The sequence below is a fragment of the Ovis aries genome, chromosome 14, assembly GCF_016772045.2.
Source record: "Ovis aries strain OAR_USU_Benz2616 breed Rambouillet chromosome 14, ARS-UI_Ramb_v3.0, whole genome shotgun sequence".
NCBI classification, from domain to species: Eukaryota; Metazoa; Chordata; class Mammalia; order Artiodactyla; family Bovidae; genus Ovis; species Ovis aries.
Genome location: NC_056067.1, coordinates 5,199,055 through 5,218,178, shown reverse-complemented (window position 1 = coordinate 5,218,178; position 19,124 = coordinate 5,199,055). Strand labels below are relative to the sequence as shown.

At 48.5% G+C, this 19,124-nt stretch overlaps 1 protein-coding gene and 1 long non-coding RNA gene across 3 annotated transcripts in view; both read right to left on the bottom strand.

The window, feature by feature from the left end:
- Positions 1-19,124, bottom strand: part of WWOX (WW domain containing oxidoreductase) — a 915,505-nt gene that overhangs the window by 451,656 nt on the left and 444,725 nt on the right. The window lies entirely within an intron of this gene.
- LOC121816358 (uncharacterized) overlaps positions 1-19,124 on the bottom strand; it is a 34,763-nt gene that overhangs the window by 953 nt on the left and 14,686 nt on the right. The window contains exon 1 of the long non-coding RNA XR_006055899.2: positions 359-19,124. This exon is cut by the window's right edge and continues 14,686 nt beyond it. This is a non-coding gene — a long non-coding RNA (uncharacterized LOC121816358). The remainder of the gene's footprint in view (positions 1-358) is intronic.

Sequence of the window (19,124 nt, the reverse complement as noted above, 5' to 3'; positions counted from 1 at the left end):
TTTAAAAAAAAAAAGGGAGAAAAAAAAAGGCATATACACGGGCCAGGGCCCAGGGACTTATAAGATCACCAGCCCTAAGGAAGGGTCCTCACTCCTGGCTTTGTAGAATTCTCCCATAACACCTCATGTCTGCTCTCAAAATAAATATTTATTAAATGGCTAAATGAGTTACTAGTTGTAAGTGCTCAGGACAGTGCCTGAAACATGGCAAGCCCCATAAAAGTCCTTGTTAAATAAATAACCAGTAAGTCAGAGTAAAGACTTGAAGCATTTTAGTCTACAGAGATGAGTTTTCTACAAATATTCTTCATTTAAGTAGACGGAGGACTTAGAAATGCTGCGGTTCTTTTAAGCTTACTTCGGTGCCTGGTTCTTGTTAAAATGACTGCTCCAGCTTACAGAACTTCTGGGTGAAGATCCCCGTGACTGTGCTTGTCCGTGCGGCCGTGGTTAAACCACTAAGCACCAGAAACAATCTCCTCTGTGAAAGATACACAGGAGTAATCATACTTATTTTGATGAGTGTTCTGAGTGTTTGTTTCAATCCAATCATCTATGTAAACATTCGGCACAGTGGCTGCCCTAGCATAGGGGCTCAGGCTTAGTACTCAGTCACCTACTGTATGCCACCCACTTCATACAGGTCAACTACAGAGCGGCACTTGGCATGGGTGCTTGCCATCTGCCTCTACAAGGAGCAGGTCACGAGCTGCTGCAGCTGCTGACCTTCAATAGCCCCTGAAGGAGTTCAGGGCAGACAGCAGAGATGAGGCACTTTGTGCTCCAGGGAAACCGGTCTTTAGATATACTTAGATATTTTCAGGAACTGATTTCATGAACCCAATCCTGGCAGTTCCTCATACCTAGAAAAACACTAAATCCCTTCATGGTGACATCAGCTCCTCCCGATTAGCAGAAGACCTTTTATAAGGTAAGTGCTTGACTGCACTGAACTCCCCCTTCAGCAAAGTCATATCCACTGACCTTCCATCTCTCAGAGCTATCTGAGGTGCTGTCTCCTGGGCTGCGGCTTCATTTTGCCCCAAATAAAACTTAACTCACAACTCTCACGTTGTGCATCTTTTTTAGTCAACATACATATTAATGCTAATGTGTGTGACAACTCCCAGCAAACACTGTCAGTCATGTTTCACTGCGGGGAGACTCTGAGACAGATTTGAACCAAGCTACGCAGCTTGGTCTTGAACTGGAGGCTATATATGTTAGTAGCTCAGTCACGTCCAACTCTTTGAGACCCCCATGGACTGTAGCCCACCAGGCTCTTTTGTCCAGGGAATTCTCCAGGCAGGAATACTGGCATCTACCAGTCATCAAATCCTACAATATCATACTGGCTTTCTCTCAGACCTGCTCTTTCCCTGGCAGGGGGTGGTGGTGGGTATCAGATATGATGACTATTCAGAAAGTACATGGTTAGAGTTAAGTTCCATGCATTTACCTCTGGGGTTTGTTTTGTTTTGCTTCTGCTGTGCCATGCAGCTTGTAGGATCTTAGCTCCCCAACCAGGGATCAAACCTGTGCCCCTGTCACGAAAGCACTGAGTCCTAACCACAGGACTGCCAGGGAATTCCCACTTACCTCTATGTTCAGTTACAACTCACATTCGAAGAGCCTCTGTTTTTATTTTTAAATAAAGTATTTAAAAACAAGATAGGTTATAGGCTGAGAGGTAGAAAGACACAGGCAAGTGGCAAAGAGGATGGAGTCTTAGGAGATGCCAAGAGTGACTATTAAAAGTCCCCTGGGCTGCACTGTTACTGCTGAAGCTTAGTGAAAAGGCATTGCTTGCTGGAATTTCTGAGACTGCTCCCCCCACCCCCTTAATTCTAGACAACTTTGAGAACAAGACATCAGCAAACTAGGTCTTCCAGTTTGTGATCTCCAAGTTTGCAATAGTTCCTCTTTCTTTTTAATTAAAAACAAATTCTTTCAGCCGCGTCTCCAGGCATTCGGGATCTTCCTTCCTGGACCAGGGACTAAATCTGTGCCCCCTGCAGTAGAAACACAGAGTCCTGACCTCTGGACCACCAGGGATGTCCCTGGCTCCCTTTCCGCTGAAGATGAACTGAAAAGCAGCAAGGTGGGAACTGCGTGCCCTGCTCACACATCCGCCCACGCTTCTCCTCCTCTCCGTCCTCTTGTGCTCCCTCTAACGGACCAAAAGGAAGAGTCTGTGCCAAAGGGAAGAGGGCTTTGCGGTTTTGTTTCCAAATATTTCAATTATAAATCAATCGTTTAGCAAAATTCAATGGAGTTTGCAAAATTTCCCCTTGAATCAGCTCCCACGGAGAACCCAAAAAGTCTTGGGGGCGAAATTTCAAGTGATCTCTCTCTGTCTCTCTCTCTCTCTCGGTTTTAGTCAACTTCTCCAAGCTAGTGCTTTCCGTGTTTCTGATTTTATGTGCTCGGTAATACGCCCTCATAACTCAAATGGGATGAACCAATTAAACATTTCCCTGTAGTCTCTAAAATAGCTGCTCTTGGCATGTTTTTTGCATGGCACAAACCTCTGCGGGAGGAAACGATAGAAATCTTGCACTATTTAAATATAGAATTGGGACATCAAAGAAGGGGTTGTATTGAAATAACATGGATAATTAAGGAAGTGGAGAACAGTAATAACTGATTTACATAAAATGCTAATGAGTCTCTTGACTTGTTTGGCAATTTGCACTTTAGGCTTGGTGACTGTGGCTCCAAATTTATGATCTCATTTTTATTTTAATATTTTCTTTTAGCGAGTTGTAACCAACACTAATGGGCGCCTGCCAACGTCTAACCTCTTCCAGAAGAACCACCCAGAAGCTTCGTCCCCACCCCATCAAGCACGTGGGGTGAGGGGAGGATGCAAGTGGCCTGGGAGCTTCCTGGACACCCTGTTTTGGTCGCGTTTCTTTTTCTTTTCCGGGGCTGGTGTCCGTAGGATGGTCAGGGGTTTTCATGACATTCACAGTCGGCTGAGCTCATGGGGCTGGAGAACTTGGAAAACAGAGGCGGTGTCTCGAGGGGCTGAGCAGGTCCTTGTGCAGCCGGCTTCTTGCTGTTCAGGGGGAGAGCCTGGGGTGGGGTGGGGTGAGGCTCCCTTTGGCGCTTTGGGCAGAGAACATTCTGCACTATCCTCTAGAGCCCTGCGCCTCTGAGAAGAAATTACATGCTCCGGAAATCCCTGTTTTATTGTACTCTTCTCCGGATCTCGCCTGGCAGGCCCACCGCCTCCCGTGAATGAAAATGAGGGCTGGATCTTTTCCGTGAGGACGTGCCTGCCTTGACCTTCAGCATCCCCTGCCTCCCTCCGAGCCCTCTAAGCATGATCCATTGCTATCTCTGGCCGTTCCCCCATCCACCCCACTGACGGGTTTCAAAGCTCCTTATATTTCTGAGTCCTGACGCGCGGCGGTGACCAGGGCTCTGCCTGGCTCTCTCGTGGACTGCCCAAGGTCACCACTGGGGAGAGGAAGGAGGCAGGCTCAGCCTTTATCAGGATGTATTGCTCCACTTTTTCTATCCATCACCGAGGTGATGATTCTATTTTAGTGAAAATCCATTGAACTCCGATCAAGTCAGATGGCTGTTATCATTGGAAACTCAAGAGCTGTCAGGCCCTAATCAGTACAAATGTGGGACCAGGAAATAGGGGCGCTCCGGGCCAGCGATGGTCTTCTGGGGGATCTTTGTGGCTTTCTGGTTTCCGCAGTTTCATCGGCCCATTTTATTTGAAGCACCTGTTCGGCTGCTCGGTTGGCAAGCGGTAACGTCTGATTGCACGAGGTAGAACGGACTCCCTCTGATCACAGGCGGTTGAGGTGAAGTGTGCAGATGGGATGCCTTCTCGAGCTGTGCTGTTTACAGGGGGCACGAACAGTCCCGCTACTGTCAGAACACAGACACCCGAGCGGCCACAGAACCGGGAGGGTGACAAGCGCACGCACGTTCCAGAAACAGCCAAGCCACCAGTACATACCCATGCACTGCGGCCTCGCCAGTGCATGAATACTCTGGTCACCACACCTGGCTACAGCAGTCTCTGTTAACAGGCACACTGGGGCACTGAGTTGTTATGATAAATGCCCCAATCTGTATTTTCACGTCTTTGGGAAGGTTTCAGTCCACAGTTATCACCTTCAACCATGGGGTGGGGATGGAGGTGGGGAGACAGAAAGAGACATTTCCAAGCTCCCTGAAAAATTCTTTTTGGCTTGTCTTCTAGTGGTTGACTTCATGAAATCTGCCATTTGAAGAAAGTCATTTAAATGTACCTGCTGCCCTGCCAATACTCTAAACTTTTCCTAGAGGTGGGTGTGCGAAAGGGTGAAGGGATGGTTTTCAATCAGGATCCTGGAGCTCAAAGTGACATTTAACTCTTAACTATCCAAACTTGAATTATTTTCCCTGTAGGACATCAGGAATCATATTTCTTCCACTGCCCCTTTGCAGGCCAACCCGTGCTGGGGTGGGCTGAGTAGGAAGGAACTTAGGTACCTGAAAACTTGGTGCCTATGTGTGCTCACCTCACCACTATAAAATACCCAGCAATCTTTCTGTGTATTTTCTATTTTGCAATCTATACCTTTATTCCTCTTTATCAGTGAGGGTAACTGAATCTTGACTATGCATTCTTAAATAAATTTGCATTCTAAATAATAGCAACCATGATAAGGGTCGTTATTTACTGCATAGTTGGGGTGGACCAGGCTGTGTGCTCTACGTATGCTATCTCATCTGAGTCTTGATGCTGCATCTCAGTGAGATGGGGACATCTCCCAGCTCCACTGACGGATGAGGAAACCGGGGATCTGAGGGCACCAGCCACTGACCAGATGATCACATGATTTAGAAGCGGCAGATGCGTAAGAACAGCACCACCGTTCACCTTACACAGTCGTACGGCACAAGAGAAGCTGCTGAGCCACCTTCACTTCCAGAGCCGCACGATGGGTGCTTTCAGGACGGGCCAAGGAGGCTCAGTGTAATGGAGAGGAACCGCCACAGTGAGAAACGACGGAGAGGCTCTCCAGTGAGGCCGTTAGAGCGAGAGAGCGCAGGAACCGGTGTTCCGATCAGCATCCTGTTACTTCCATCATTATCACTTTACAGAAAAAATAAGACCCAGAAAAGCATATTCATATCAAGATAATTCATTAAATAGTAATGTCAACCTGCCCAAGTCTAACAATGCTGTTAGAACAGACAGGTGGCTCTGCTTTGAGAAAGACAGTCTGCTGTGGGGAGCAGAAACCTGAAATTTTCATGCCAAAGGTTTATAGACAAGGTCACCCGTGGATTCTTAGGGAAGATACTAGCAAATCCATACAGCAGTGTCGTGCTCTCTTGCCACTGAACAGAACGAAGAAATGCATGTGCGAGGGGCTTCCTAAGAGTGGGGAAACTGAAGTCTTTCCATGGCAGATTATGTTTGTATTAAGCAATGATGTAGGTTTTTAAAAAGCGTTGGCTGTTGTGAACCTATTTTTAATTAAGGATGAGAGCAAACCCTTTTGCACGATTTTCCAAGGCAGAGGCTATGGATTCTAGCACAGGAAGTGTGCTGCAGTGTTAGCCCACCACCAGCTGAAGTCTGAGCACCTGGCCCATTGGCCGCCAAGTGAGTGACCCTGAACATCTCTTTCCTTTTAAGATCACTGAAGACTTTGTGCCCAGAGCTCACTGTGTCGGGCGCAGGGCTGTGCAGTTAACACAAAGTTCCTTGACTATGACCCTGTGTGATGAGACTGGCAATACTGCTATGTCTATTTTACAGATGGGAAAACGGAGATACACAGCTTTCAAACTCTGGCAACAGGATCAAGGTCAAGTCTCATCTGCTTCAGTAGTTCATGCCCGTCTCCACTTCCAAGCCCATCACAGACTCACCTCGGGGCAACCATTGTGCGGATAGCAGGTCACACAGAAGCACACCGAGCCCGGAACCCACCCCACCCGGAGCTGCCCCAGTCAGGACTCTGGATGCCTCCTCGTTTCAGAGTCACTGAGCCAAGATTCTCTGGGACTGGCAGTCGACAACGTGCCAAGTGCTGTACCTACCACCCGCTGCGGGGGTTTCAGGGCAAAGGCCACGCCCCCACCCCTGCCTCCGTCTACAGAAACAGGAGTAGGAAAGGGCACGCGCTGACACTCTCCTTAGTGCAGGGGCTGGACCCTACCCTGCAGCGGCATGAGCTCGTCTACTCCTCCCCGGCTACTGGGGAGGAAGGTGCTAAGGTGCTGCTTTTGTCCTCAATTTATGGGAACGGAGGCACAGAGAACAGACGTGGTGTGATCGGGGCGGCTCTGCAAGTGAACGGCAGAGGCAGCACCGGACCCTGGCCGCCGGACATGCAGGACACGCCGCGGCTTCTCCACGCTGGCAGAGGGAGCGCACACACTGCCTGCTGCTCACGGTGCTGAGCCCGTTAATAAAGCTCACACTAACACCCACAAGGACCTTACGGAGACGGGAGCTGCGACCGGTTTGTGAAAGCCCACAGTCCCTACTCGTGGGAAGGAAGACCGTGTGGAGTGCTGGGCAGAAGGAACAGGGAAGAAACCATGATCTCAGGGATGAATAAATTAAAGAAACAAATACATGCAGATTCTATCCTCAAAACATCCTGTGATAATTACGTAAGCAGATGTTAATGTGGCCAGCGGGTTGGGGTTCTTAGGGTTAGAGATTGTGTAAACACAGTGTGACTTCCCTCAAGCCCCTTGAAAGTCTCTTATTTTATGGAAATGTCACCACCTGGACATCAATATTGTCTTTTGGAGATGCTGTCCTCTGACTTAAGTCTGAATTTACTATGGAGCCCCCTTAGGAAGCCTTCTTAGGAGGTTGCCTGTCAGGAGAATTAAATGCAAACTTTTATCTCTCCTTTCTAAATCTCCTCCTTTCAATCACAAATCTCTCCAGGAAAGAACACAACCAAACAGTCCCATTAAGTAAGAGGTAGATAGGACTGATGTAAACCAGCGCCCCATCACTGCTGCCTTGAATTAATGGGCCTGCTCCTTACTCCGCGATGGCCCTTCCCCAGATGACCTTGCCAATCAGCAGATCTCCTGTTGTCTGCAATTTCCAGCGACTCCGGCCACACTCACAGAACGAATCTGCTTAGGGCATCCAACAGCTCCCCCTACAAATGACTCTAGAGGCTAACTGCAATTTACTGACATACATAGATCTTTAAAATGATTTTTTTTTAAAAGGTAAATTACAATATTCCAACTTTGCAAAATAGACTCTAGGTATGTTAAGAAGCGACTGGCTGTTCTGGGCTCCGGTCGCCCTGGTCTGACTGTCACCCTGGGCTCCCTCTGTGCCTGACGGGGGGTGTAAGCAGTCAGGGTGAATCGGGTGGCGGTGCGGGAACAAGCAAGCCCCCGTGTCTCAGTGCCTTAGGTCACAGTCCAGAAGCACGATTCACGTCTCCATGGCCATCTTGGGTCGGTTGAGGCTCTTGCCTTTGTCCTTTTTCCAACAGGGCAGCTGGTGTTGGAAATCTTGCCGGCCAGTGTGGCAGAGAGTGTGGTGCAGCATGCGTGATGCTCTTAAAGTTTCTGCCTCCTAAATTGTGTCTCGCTGACACATCAATTCTACCCAGATTCCACCGGCCAAGCCAAGTCAGGGGGTGGGAAAGGAGAGTCGCACCCCGTGCCCAGACGCAGGGTGATACCCACTGTGAACAGCCCTACAGACGCTGCGATGGGGAGGGGGATGCTGAGGATAAGTGAGAACGCCCTGCCAGGGTGCCCCGGGACGCGCACGTCAGGATGGGGCGCCACTAGAATTCAGCCCAGCATCCCGAAGGCCCTTGCGTCAACTGGGAAACACGCTGCCCCCGACCGGGGCTCCCCCCTCCAGTAGCCAGACCACCTCGGAACGTTCCACGGGTCCTGGCCTCGGCTATCTTTTGTCCCCATCACGTTTACCTAACAGATGACCCTACCGATTCCCACTGGCAGCCCTCTGTTGTGTAACGAGTAGGATGCAGGCTGATGAATGCGGCCACTGAACAGAAAACGTCAGTTCTCTCATTAAGCAAACCTTCCCGAGTTCATTGTATTGAACCGGGCTTTGGGCTATTAGGCTGACACGTGACAGAGACCATTCTAGTCACATTGTAAGTGCCTATTCATGTCTGGCAAATTCCGTTTCACACGCACGCACACACTGAGAATTGGGCTCTTGTTGCCTGGGACTTTCTTTTTTTTTTTCGCCCTCGGAGTCTATTTTCCTATTTTTAACTGCTAATTTATTAAGAAACATCCCACTTTATTTAAAGAGAGCCTCAACTAGCCTCGTTCAGGGAGAACATAATGGATCCTCAGACTGAGATTCTGTTCCGCTGGCCACCTGACATGCCTGTTCTTCCCAGATGCATCAGTGTTGACACACCCTGCTCATGTGGGAAAGGAAAGGAAAAAATATTTGCGTGTGGAGTTGTGACACCACAGGCTCTTCTGCTGCTCGCATTTTAAGAGGAAAACATCATTCACGAGCTCAGAGCTTCCATTAAAGGAAGGGGACAGGGCTGAAGGCATCATTCCAGGAGACAGGCCATGCATGAGCCTGCCTGATGGGGGCAGAAGTTCTCAGGATCCGGGGCCAGAAGCCCAGGCGGCTTTGGCTCCAGCGGCCCCTTCCTCCATGGGTGGTCCATCAACTACACGCAGCGGCAAACACGCAGTGGGTGCCTGCTGGGCGGCCAGCCCACGCTGGGTATCAGGATGTGGACAAGCAGGGTTCGGGTCTGCGGTCCAGCGGGACAGAGGCCAACAGACAATTACACTCAAATGAGCTCCGTGGGTTTATGGATCCTGAGCGTAACCACCCTCCTCCGTCTGTTCACTTTCACCTCGTCTAAGTCACCATCACTGCCGTCTTAGGTCCCGACTAAGCTACCTCCCGACTGGTCCTTACTCTTGCCTCCTACAGACTGCAACCACCTCTTTTCAAAAGTGTGAATCAAACCACGTTGCCCTCTTGCTTTTAAACTTCTAATGACTCCCCTCATGATTAGGATAAAAGCCAGACTCCTTGTGGTGGCTTCACAATCCAGCATTTTCCTCCATCTCACCGTCTATCACTCGGCTCCAATCACAGTAGGTGCCCTCTGTCCCTTGAACAGGGCAGGCACATCTGTACCCCAGGACCTTCGCACTTGCCGAGCTTCTGGTTGGGATTCTCTGTTCTAAGCTGTCTGCATGGCTGTCACCATACAGGATTTGGTTGAAATATCATCTTCCTCAAAAACCATCTCTGACTACATACACAATCACTATCAATTTCCTTTTCTTCCTTCATTTCCATGTGAAACAATCTAATGTATTTGTTTCCCCCTATAACTTTTAAATGTAAACTCCAGGAGCAATGAGATTTTCTCTAATTTAACCTATCATCTCCAGATTCTGCAACAGTGCCAGACACCTAGTTTTGGAGCAGCAAAAACAAACTATGGACAATAACAATAAGAGGAGGTGTTACTCTTAGCGCAATGATCCATATTTACATACCCCTCATTCCGTGAGATCTTTATCTGCACTAGCTCATCGAATCCTCACAACAGGAAATCGCTTCCAGTCTGCAATTTTCCAATCTCCTGTCTGCAGATTAAATTCTGACCAAGATTTTCAGTGACTGCCTGTGACCCTGCCTTGACCCTGACAGGGACATTAGTCTATGCGCAGACAGCAGGTGGTTCTAAGATCTGGCCTTGGCCGTACCAGCCTCACTTACAAGCCGGACGATCCATCGTCAGAGCAGAATCTTTCCATGCTTCTAGTGTGTGAGCGTGTCAGCTGCTCAGTCGTGTCTGACTCTGCGACCCCATGGATTGTAGCTGGTCAGGCTCCTCTGTCCATGGAATTCTCCAGGCAAGAATACTGGAGTGGGTAGTTATTCCCTTCTTCAGGGGATCTTTCAACCCAGGGACAGAACCCGAGTCCTGCATTGCAGGCAGATGCTTTACCATCTGGGAGAAGCACCCAATTCTTGTATGTCGCAAACCCCAAAGTTGGGACGTTAGTTACTAAGGATTAGACAAGGACTCTGGTGACTGCAGCCATGGAAATTAAAAGACGCTTACTCCTTGGAAGAAAAGTTATGACCAACCTAGATAGCACATTAAAAAGCAGAGACATTACTTTGCCAACAAAGGTCCATCTAGTCAAGGCTATGGTTTTTCCAGTGGTCATGTATGGATGTGAGAGTTGGACTGTGAAGAAAGCTGAGCCCTGAATAATTGATGCTTTTGAACTATGGTGTTGGAGAAGACTCTTGAGAGTCCCTTGGACTGCAAGGAGATCCAACCAGTCCATTCTGAAGGAGATCAGCCCTGGGATTTCTTTTGGAAGGAATGATGCTGAAGCTGAAACTCCAGTACTTTGGCCACCTCATGCGAAGAGCTGACTCATTGGAAAATACTCTGTCACTGGGAGGGATTGGGGGCAGGAGGAGAAGGGGACGACCGAGGATGAGATGGCTGGATGGCATCATGGACTCGATGGACATGAGTCTGAGTGAACTCTGGGAGTTGCTGATGGACAGGGAGGCCTGGCATGCTGCAATTCATGGGGTCACAAAGAGTCGGACACGACTGAGCGACTGAACTGAGCTGGTCCAGAAACAACCTGTGCTGCCCCTTCTTCTTGAAGCTTTCCCTCAAACAGCCCAGACACAGGGCTCCCAGCCGCTCCCCACCCTCTGCCACCTGTCTCTTTCAAGAGAGATTTATTACAGCGCTGTCAACAAAATCCTACCTTTACGGAAAAAGATAAAAATAAGAAACACCTTACAAGAAGACGCCGTGGAGAAAGCTAAATCATAAATGTTTGATAAGGAATGGTCAAATCCAGACAAATAACTGTTCAATCCCACTTTGTATTAAGCAGATAAAGTCATACAGAAAATCAATGTGATGTATTGAAAAGGGAGGGGAAAAAAATGCCAAGCTTGGGGATTGGGCTACACGGTGTTATGAAGTGGTTGCTTCATAAGAGATTGCTTATAATATGATGACCACATAAATTTTTAAAAATAGGGTGCTGATTACTGACTTGCTGACCTGTCATTTGTGATCCAGCCAGCCCTCTCTTCTGCTTCTCCTGCTCCTGCTGGAGACAATTCCTGGGGTGACACACGTATCCTCGGGGGAGGCAGTAGAGAGGAAATCAGTGCCACTGTTCGAAGGGACACTGGCAATTCCTATGAAACCCATCAGGTCAAAGATGCTCACGACCTGTGCTGCAGGGCGTCTGCTTCTGGAAAGTCGCCCTTGTGGTGTAAAACGCATACACAGGCGTCCTCATCAGCAAATCGTGTTGAAAAGCAAAACAGACTCAACCAACACGTGTCGAGAGAGGAGTGGATGAGCAAATGACGGGACCCCATACGGTGGGCTATTACACAGTCATGGCACACCGGGCGGCCAATCTACCTGTGCAGGGAACCAAATGAGCTCTAAGACGTCACCACACCCAAACAGCAAGGAAATAACCAAAAGGCATTCAACACTCTTGGCTGCACGCACTTTTTAAAAAGCTACGTTATCTATGGGCTTCCATGGTGGCTCAGACAGGAAAGAATCTGCCTGCAGGGCAGGAGCCCACGTTCGATCCCTGGCTTGGGAAGATTCCCTGGAGAAGGGAATGGCTACCCACTCTAGTATTCTGTACATATATCTGCATCTGTACACATATTAATACCAAATATATATATATATATCTACACACGCACATATATATAGCACACATATTTGTATCTGATGGTAAACGTGAAGGAAGTTTCTGGAAGAATCCACAGCACACCTTTAATAGGTGGTTTCTTTTGGAGAGAGCTTAGGGGTTGAGGGACAAAGGAAAACTTTGTTTTTAAAATGTTATCAAAAAAGGGTTTGAAATTTCACCATGAGCTTAAATTGCTTTTAGTGTTTATTTCCCCCGAGTGGAGTGGCGAGCGGCAATAAGAACAAAGCGATGGGAAATGCTTTCTCAAGGTTTGGAAACTCTGGTTGGTTTCGAGAGTTATCTGACAGAAGATGCGGGGGGCTCTGGGTGTTCATCACTAAATCTCCAGCCGGGACCGCTCCCGCTGGAAACCGAGAAGTCATCTGGAGCCGCCTCCTACACTCATGGGCCTCCTCCACCTCCAGGGAGCATATCAGTGCCTCTGATTTCCTCCTGTTTCCCCCAAGCCCACCCCAAGCCTCCTCAAATAAACGGAAGGGGTTTCTGCCACAGATGTGGGACCTCTGTGTGCAGAAGTGCATGGTAAGAGGTTGGTTCACGGTGGCCAATCTACTTCCAGTACGTTCTCTGTAAGGTAATAAGCTCCCGCCTGCTGATGGCCTTATTTTATATAACCTGTAATTAAGTAACACCAACAAAAAAGAAGAAGCAGAGTATACAAAAGGCAACAGATGGGGGAAAGGGCCTTCGAAACAGGATAATAACACTTGCTAAAAAGAGTAAACGCTGGCACACGGAAGAACTCCCATGTCACCATGGAGAATGATGTGCTTGCTTGAGGTGAAATAACAGATGAGGGTCAATTAACGACGCACCAATGAGGCTAAAATGAGGCAACTGTACTGCACACACAAACGGTGCGTTGAGTTCCTGGTGGGGAAGGCCCTGGGGAGAAGGCAGCTGACGAAAGGGAGCTGGAGGCCTGGTGGTTTGCTCTCTTGAAATAAACATCTGAGAAGAGTCAGGCTGTACGTCTAAATAAGCAGAGAGACTGAGACAAATGAAAATACTTTCCCCAATTTATCTTTGACTCGGCACTTTCCATCCTCATACAGGCAAAGATCAGATCAGATCAGTGCGGTTTTTGTTCAGATGCTTTTGGGTGCTGGGGAACTAGGAGAAAAGATCCCTTTAGACAAATAAACAGAATTCTCCTGCCCAACCTTCTGAAGTAAGAGATGCATAATTATACTCAAGAACCATTTGATAATTGGTTAAAACGAGGTCTTGAAAGATATTTTTCTTACACTGCACTCTTCGCCAGACTATTCAAACCTTAGGGCATGTGAGAAGCCCCTGGACGGCTGGCTGATATACACTGGATCCCATCGCTGTGGTTCTGAGTCGGGAGGTCTGGGGTGGGGGCGGGGTGGGGCATGAGAACCTGCAAGCCCAACAAGCCCCCCGGGGGGGTGGGGCCCCCACCACTGGGCTGAGGACCAGGCTTCAGGAGTCACCAGTGCGGTGGTCACAAGCTCAGACTGTGGTCTGAATCCTTAGCTCGGCACTTGCTCATGTGCACTTTAAGTGGTCGGGTCACCTCTCTGCACCGTGGAGAGGCTGAGTGAGCCTGTGCTTGCTTAAATAGCATTTCCGTAGAATTTAAGTCCACCTGGAACCTCAGACTATATCTGGAAGTAGGGTCTTTGCAGATATAATGAAGTTAAAATGAGGTCATACTGGATTCTGGTGGGGGTAAATCCAGCGACTGGTGTCCTCTTGAGAAGACACACGCATTTAGAGGGAAGAGGGTGGTGTGAGATTGGAAACAGGGAACAGAGTCATGCCAGCATCGGCCCAGGAACGTCACCCTTGTGAGGACTGAATTACCAACCACACACCAAGTGTTTAGAGTGGGGCTTGGCACATAGTGAACATTACCAAGGTTGCAGTTCATATCATTTTTTGGTTTTATTACCACTTTTCTTTGTTCTATGAGTATAGAAACTTTCCCTTGGATTAAAAAAAAATCAATACTCTGGAGAAGAGCATGAAGCAAGGGTTCTCGACAAGGGGTGATTCTGCCCCTGGCCAAGGGATGTTTGAGACTCTCCACAGAAATGTTTGGCTTTGCGGGACTTGGGAGGGAGGTGGGGGCTGCTGTCGTCTAAGTGAGTAGAGATCTGGGATGCCGGTAAAGATCCCACAAAGCACGAGAAGGCCCCCATGGCAATGAGTTAACAGAACCACAAGTCAGTAGTGTGAGGCTGAGACACTCTCGTACCAGGTGAACACCAAAGTCGCCTGGCCCTTGAGTCCTGCCTCCCAAGAGTGTCCAGAGCTAAGCGATTCCTCCTGGTGAGAAGATCATCACCAACATCCACCCTCCCCACAACAGCAAAACGGAGCAAGCCACCAGTAAACAACAGCACCAGCAACAAAGCAGGACGCAAACCCTTCTCTGCTCCGCCTCCCGGGCTACAGAAGGCCAAGTGGCCCCGTTTCCTCCGGGAATCACAGGCTGGGAAAAGCAGGAGGGGTCCCAGCCCGCCCTCGGGCCCTCCCTGCGCCAGGCAGAGGCGAGCGCGCTGCGGGCCCAGGGCAGCCGGGGGTGCCGCCATCAGGGAGGAAGGACGGCAAGGACCCCGGCCAAGGCCCACGGCGAGCGGAGCTGGCGTGGCGATGACGGGGATGATCATCGGGGCAGATCTGAGGCCCTGGCTGGTGCAACTCAGTGACGGCAGACCACGGGGTGGGGTGAGGGGATGCCAGTATGTCCGTCTGGTGTCGGCCGTGCGGGTGGACGAGGGGAGCTGCCGCTCGTATACTCAGGAAGCACCGGGGGGCCTGCTGATCTGCTGATTAAACGCGCACATGAGCCCAGAGGGAACACCTGTGCCAGCGAGCAAGCTCGCAGGCCCCGGCATTCCGGGACCGCGCGTGCCGTGCCTGCCGCCCTGGCCGCTGCGCTGGGCGGCGTCCACATCCTCTCTCTGCGCGCCCTCCTGCTGCCCGCCCTCCTGCTGCCCGCGGAACACGCCAGTCTTCAGCAGACTGCGGACCCTGCTGCAGGCGCCCAGCCCCTGGCTTCTGAAGGAGTCAGGTGGAGGGAGGGCCAAGGAGACAGACGCGCGCGCGCCCTGTGGATGCGCGTCTCCGAGGCGACAGAGAGAGGAAACGCGGGTCGGGCCGTGACCGCCCACCGCGCAGGCCTGACCACGTGACGCCCACGGGCCGCTGGACGGCGGGGCGGGGTCACAGAGAGGTGTGCAGGCACGTGCGCGCGTCTGCTCACACGCAAAGCAGCCGCAGAGCGGCACTCTCCCTCTCAGGCTGACGCTGCACTTCTGCTCCTCTCTCTCCCCACGCTGTGATGAAGCCGACCAGGATTAGGGAAGAATAAGCCACGGCTCCCTCCCAACCTGCCATTGGTGTTGAACAGACGTCTGACTCGACGTTGGTTTTGTTTTCCCCCCGGCAAATCAAGGCATCTCCCCAGGGCTGCGCGCAGTGAAGTTTTCAAGATGTGCATAGACAACCATATTCCAAATCAGAGCGCGTGGGACCCTGAACGGGGGAGCACGGACAGCCCGCGGGGTCCCTGAAAAACCAAGCCCGGATCACCTAAATCCGGTCTAACCTCTAAATCGAGCTTTGGATCACAGATCTGTTTACTTTCATTTGGTGATAATTGTTCACAGCAGAACATATCAGAAAATTCTATAAAAGGAACCACAGCCAGGAAATAGTAAATAATTAATCACCCTCCCTCCCAGCCTCTTGCATCTCTGTTGATATAAATGACCGTATAATTCCAAACCCAATTATCACTACTTAGCCGTTCCATTTTGTAGTTAAAATCCCACAAAATTAAAGTGCATCAATTGTTAATGGTAATAGACCAGACAAGGGATTAAAGATTATTTTAATGTTTATTTCCTGTCAAGAGATCTTCTGGCAGGAAACACCGCAGACAAAAGGCGGTACACTCAGATGAGATTCATATATTTAAATCTTCTAACTTCTGAAAACATTATGGATATAATTACTTGTTTAATTTACTTGTTCCCTCAAGATAGGGGCTGGGGAGATCAAGCCAACTTTATTGTATCAAGTTCTCAGAAAGGAGAGGCAAGCTCTGGAGCATCTAATAAGCTGGTTTATCCTCAATAATCACATCAGATTTGGAGCCTGGGTCCCTGGGCTCTGGGTGCTGCTGACAGACGGGAGAGGCAGAAGCTCGGGGTGAGGGAAGTGGGTCTCAGGTCACCTCTTGGCGCCTGCACCCAGAGGCCTGAGTGGCCATGGGCCTTCAAGCTTCCCTGAGCCTCAATTTCGCCTTGGTGACATACAGGTGATGAGGACCAGCAGCACACACTGGATAGAGGTGCCAGAGGCTGGGGAGACAGCTGAGCGAGGCCAAAGTCACCACCAGCTCAAAACACAAGCACAGGCCCCCTCACGTGCGTGCGGCTGCTTTCAAGGTGGTTGCCCAAGAGAACCGCAGATGCTCAGTTACTCTTTCTAGGTCATCACAGAGACAGACACGTGCGCGCGTGCTCGCACACAGGGGAGCGGGCACATCAGAAAACACAACCACAACATCCAGGGGTCCTTCGAACACAATCTGAGAAATACTGGTCTATTTCCAGAAATCCAGATGATGGCAAAAATAGATTCCATCCCAATGTCCAATCAATTTACTCAGGATGTAGGTTGAGACAGATTAAGAAGTTCAAAGGCAATAACCAAATGGGGAGGAGGAATGGGCAAATGGACAGATTGTTTGATAAGACAAAAAAAAAAAAAACTGCTCACCTAAAATTACTACTTAGATCCTAGAGAAAGCCTCTAGAATATAAAATACGTGATTACATACATATATAAATAAGAGAGAGGGAGGAACCAGGGGGCAGGATGGTTGGATGGACTGACAGATAGATAAAAACAAGAATTGCGCACCTAAAATTACTATTTAAATCCTGGAAAAGTCAGAATCTAGATAGAACTTGAGTCCCTCTTCCCAAAGCACTAAGTGTATTGTTTTACTTGTTAATTTCTGCCACCTTCATTTGAATATAAAAATCATGAGGGCAGCGTTATCTGTGTGTCCATTGCCATGTTGCTAGAATGTGAAATAGAGCCTGGCACACAGTACGTGCTTGATAACTATCGCCAGAGTGGACCATGATAGTGATAGTAACTGCATGATCATTCTGTGTCTCCATGAAGGAATTCCCACCTCCTGAGTCTCTTGTCAGTGTATTAACCTGGTTTACTACTAACAGTAAGGGGCTTGGAAACGAGGCGGGCTGAGAAGCCCTGCCCGGACCACACACCCAGACGCAGGGTCAGAGCTAGTCTGAAATCACACTGGCTGACTCCGCACCCCGGGCTTACTCCAGGACGTCACTCTGGCCTTTGGAGAGTGTCGCTCCACCTGAGGATGAGGGAAGGCACTTTGCTTAAGAAGCAAAGAGATGACTTACAAAGAAGTTTCTGCAACAGTCTGAGTTCCCAAAGAGGGCATGACCTAGGGCTTAGGCTAATCAGTGGAAGTGAAAGGATACTGGGGAAGTCAGCCATCACTATGCTTACATGGTAAAATATACAAGGCATGAGGAAATAATAAACTGGAGTTCTTATCTTTAAAAGTCCACTGCCCGTTTCATGTTTGATGTGTGAAATCATTATGCTGGACAACCGTAAATTTACAAGGCACTGTCAATTATATATCAATAAAACTGCAAGAAAAAAAATTTAAAATAAATATATATAAATGAAAAAAATTTATGAGAAAACAAAAATACAGTGTTCATAATGAGAACCTACTGTTTAGCACAGGGAACTCTACTCAATGTTCTATGGTGACCCAAACGAGAAGAAAATCCATTTATGTATGGATATATATGTATGTATATGTACATGGGATATGTATATGAATATGGGATATATGCATATGTATAGCTAATTCACTTTACTGAACAGTATAAACTAACACAACACTGTAAATTAACTATACTGTAATAAAATTTTTTTAAAACTACAGTGTTCAAACTATAAAAAGGCTAACTATCCGACAATCGAGGAACGGTTAAACAAAATACAATTCATCCATATGGTGCACTCTCAGTACATCAAGAATTTCCCTAAGCAATGTTTAGTGACATGAGAAATTATTAAGAAAAAGAAAATATATATACATATATTTTCTCTATATATTTTACATTATATATACACATATACATATTACATTATACATACACATATACCCACAGATTATATTTTTTAAAACTTTTAAACGTTTTAAAAGCTTAAACCCAAATGTGTTTTTTAAAAAGTCATCACATGGAGGAGAGAAAAAAATAACAAAATATTAAGAGCAATCATCTTAAGGCAAGGGAGTTAACAGAACATTTTAATTTTCTTCTGCCTAAGTGCCTAAATTTTCTTTTTCTCCTCTTTCTACCATGTGTACTATTGACTACATATTAAAAAAAAAAAAAAAAAACTTTTTCAAAGTAACACTTGACTCTTGACAGGAGACAGGGGGAAAAAAAAAGTTCAATCAGGCCTTATGCCTAGGTCCAGTCAAAGAATTTACTTAGCTCGTTAGTTAACAAAGATTAAGAAATTCATGGTCTAATACATACATATATAAAAGAAATACGTGCCTATCTACCAACTCTGTTTTCATTCCAGAAAAGTAAGACTCTAAAAAGAAAAGGGTTGTGGCTTCTTGTCCCCAGCACCCGCTTCTTGAGCGTGATAAACCTTGAGTCCTGGAGGGAGGGAGGGGGCTGGGAGTCCTGGCGCTCGTGGCTGGGTGCTGACCCCGGGAGCAATTGTCATGGGGATGCGCAGGGAGACCTCGACCAGGCTGAGAAACCGGTTGTGCCCTGGTCACCAGAGAGGAGGGGGAGCCGCTGGCGGTCTGCATGATTCATCACGGCTTCCCGTACAGCCCCTTGCAGCATTCGCGACTGCATTTGGCAGTCATGGGGCACAGCTTCCAAACATGCTCTAAGTAACTCAGAGGCTTGCTCTCAAGTCGCCTACTGGGCCTGGCTTACCGTGAGGGGCTTGGAGGTGTTTCCTTTAAAACAGTCCCAGGAAAGCCAGCCATACATTACCAGATACCTGATCTCCACAGGAAATAATCATCACAAGAAAGCAAAGGATGAGGGACTTCCCTGGCGGAGCAGTGGATAAGAATCCTCCTGCCAACGCAGGGGATGTGGGTTCCACCCCTGGCCCGGGAGGATCCCACATGCCACGGGCCAAGGAAGCCTGTGCGCCACAACTACTGCGCCCCTGCACGAGAGCCCATAAGCTGCAACTCCTGAAGCCCTCGCACCCTCGCGTCTGTGCTCAGCAGCAAGAGACGCCACCGAAGTGAGAAGCGCACACCCAGCAATGAA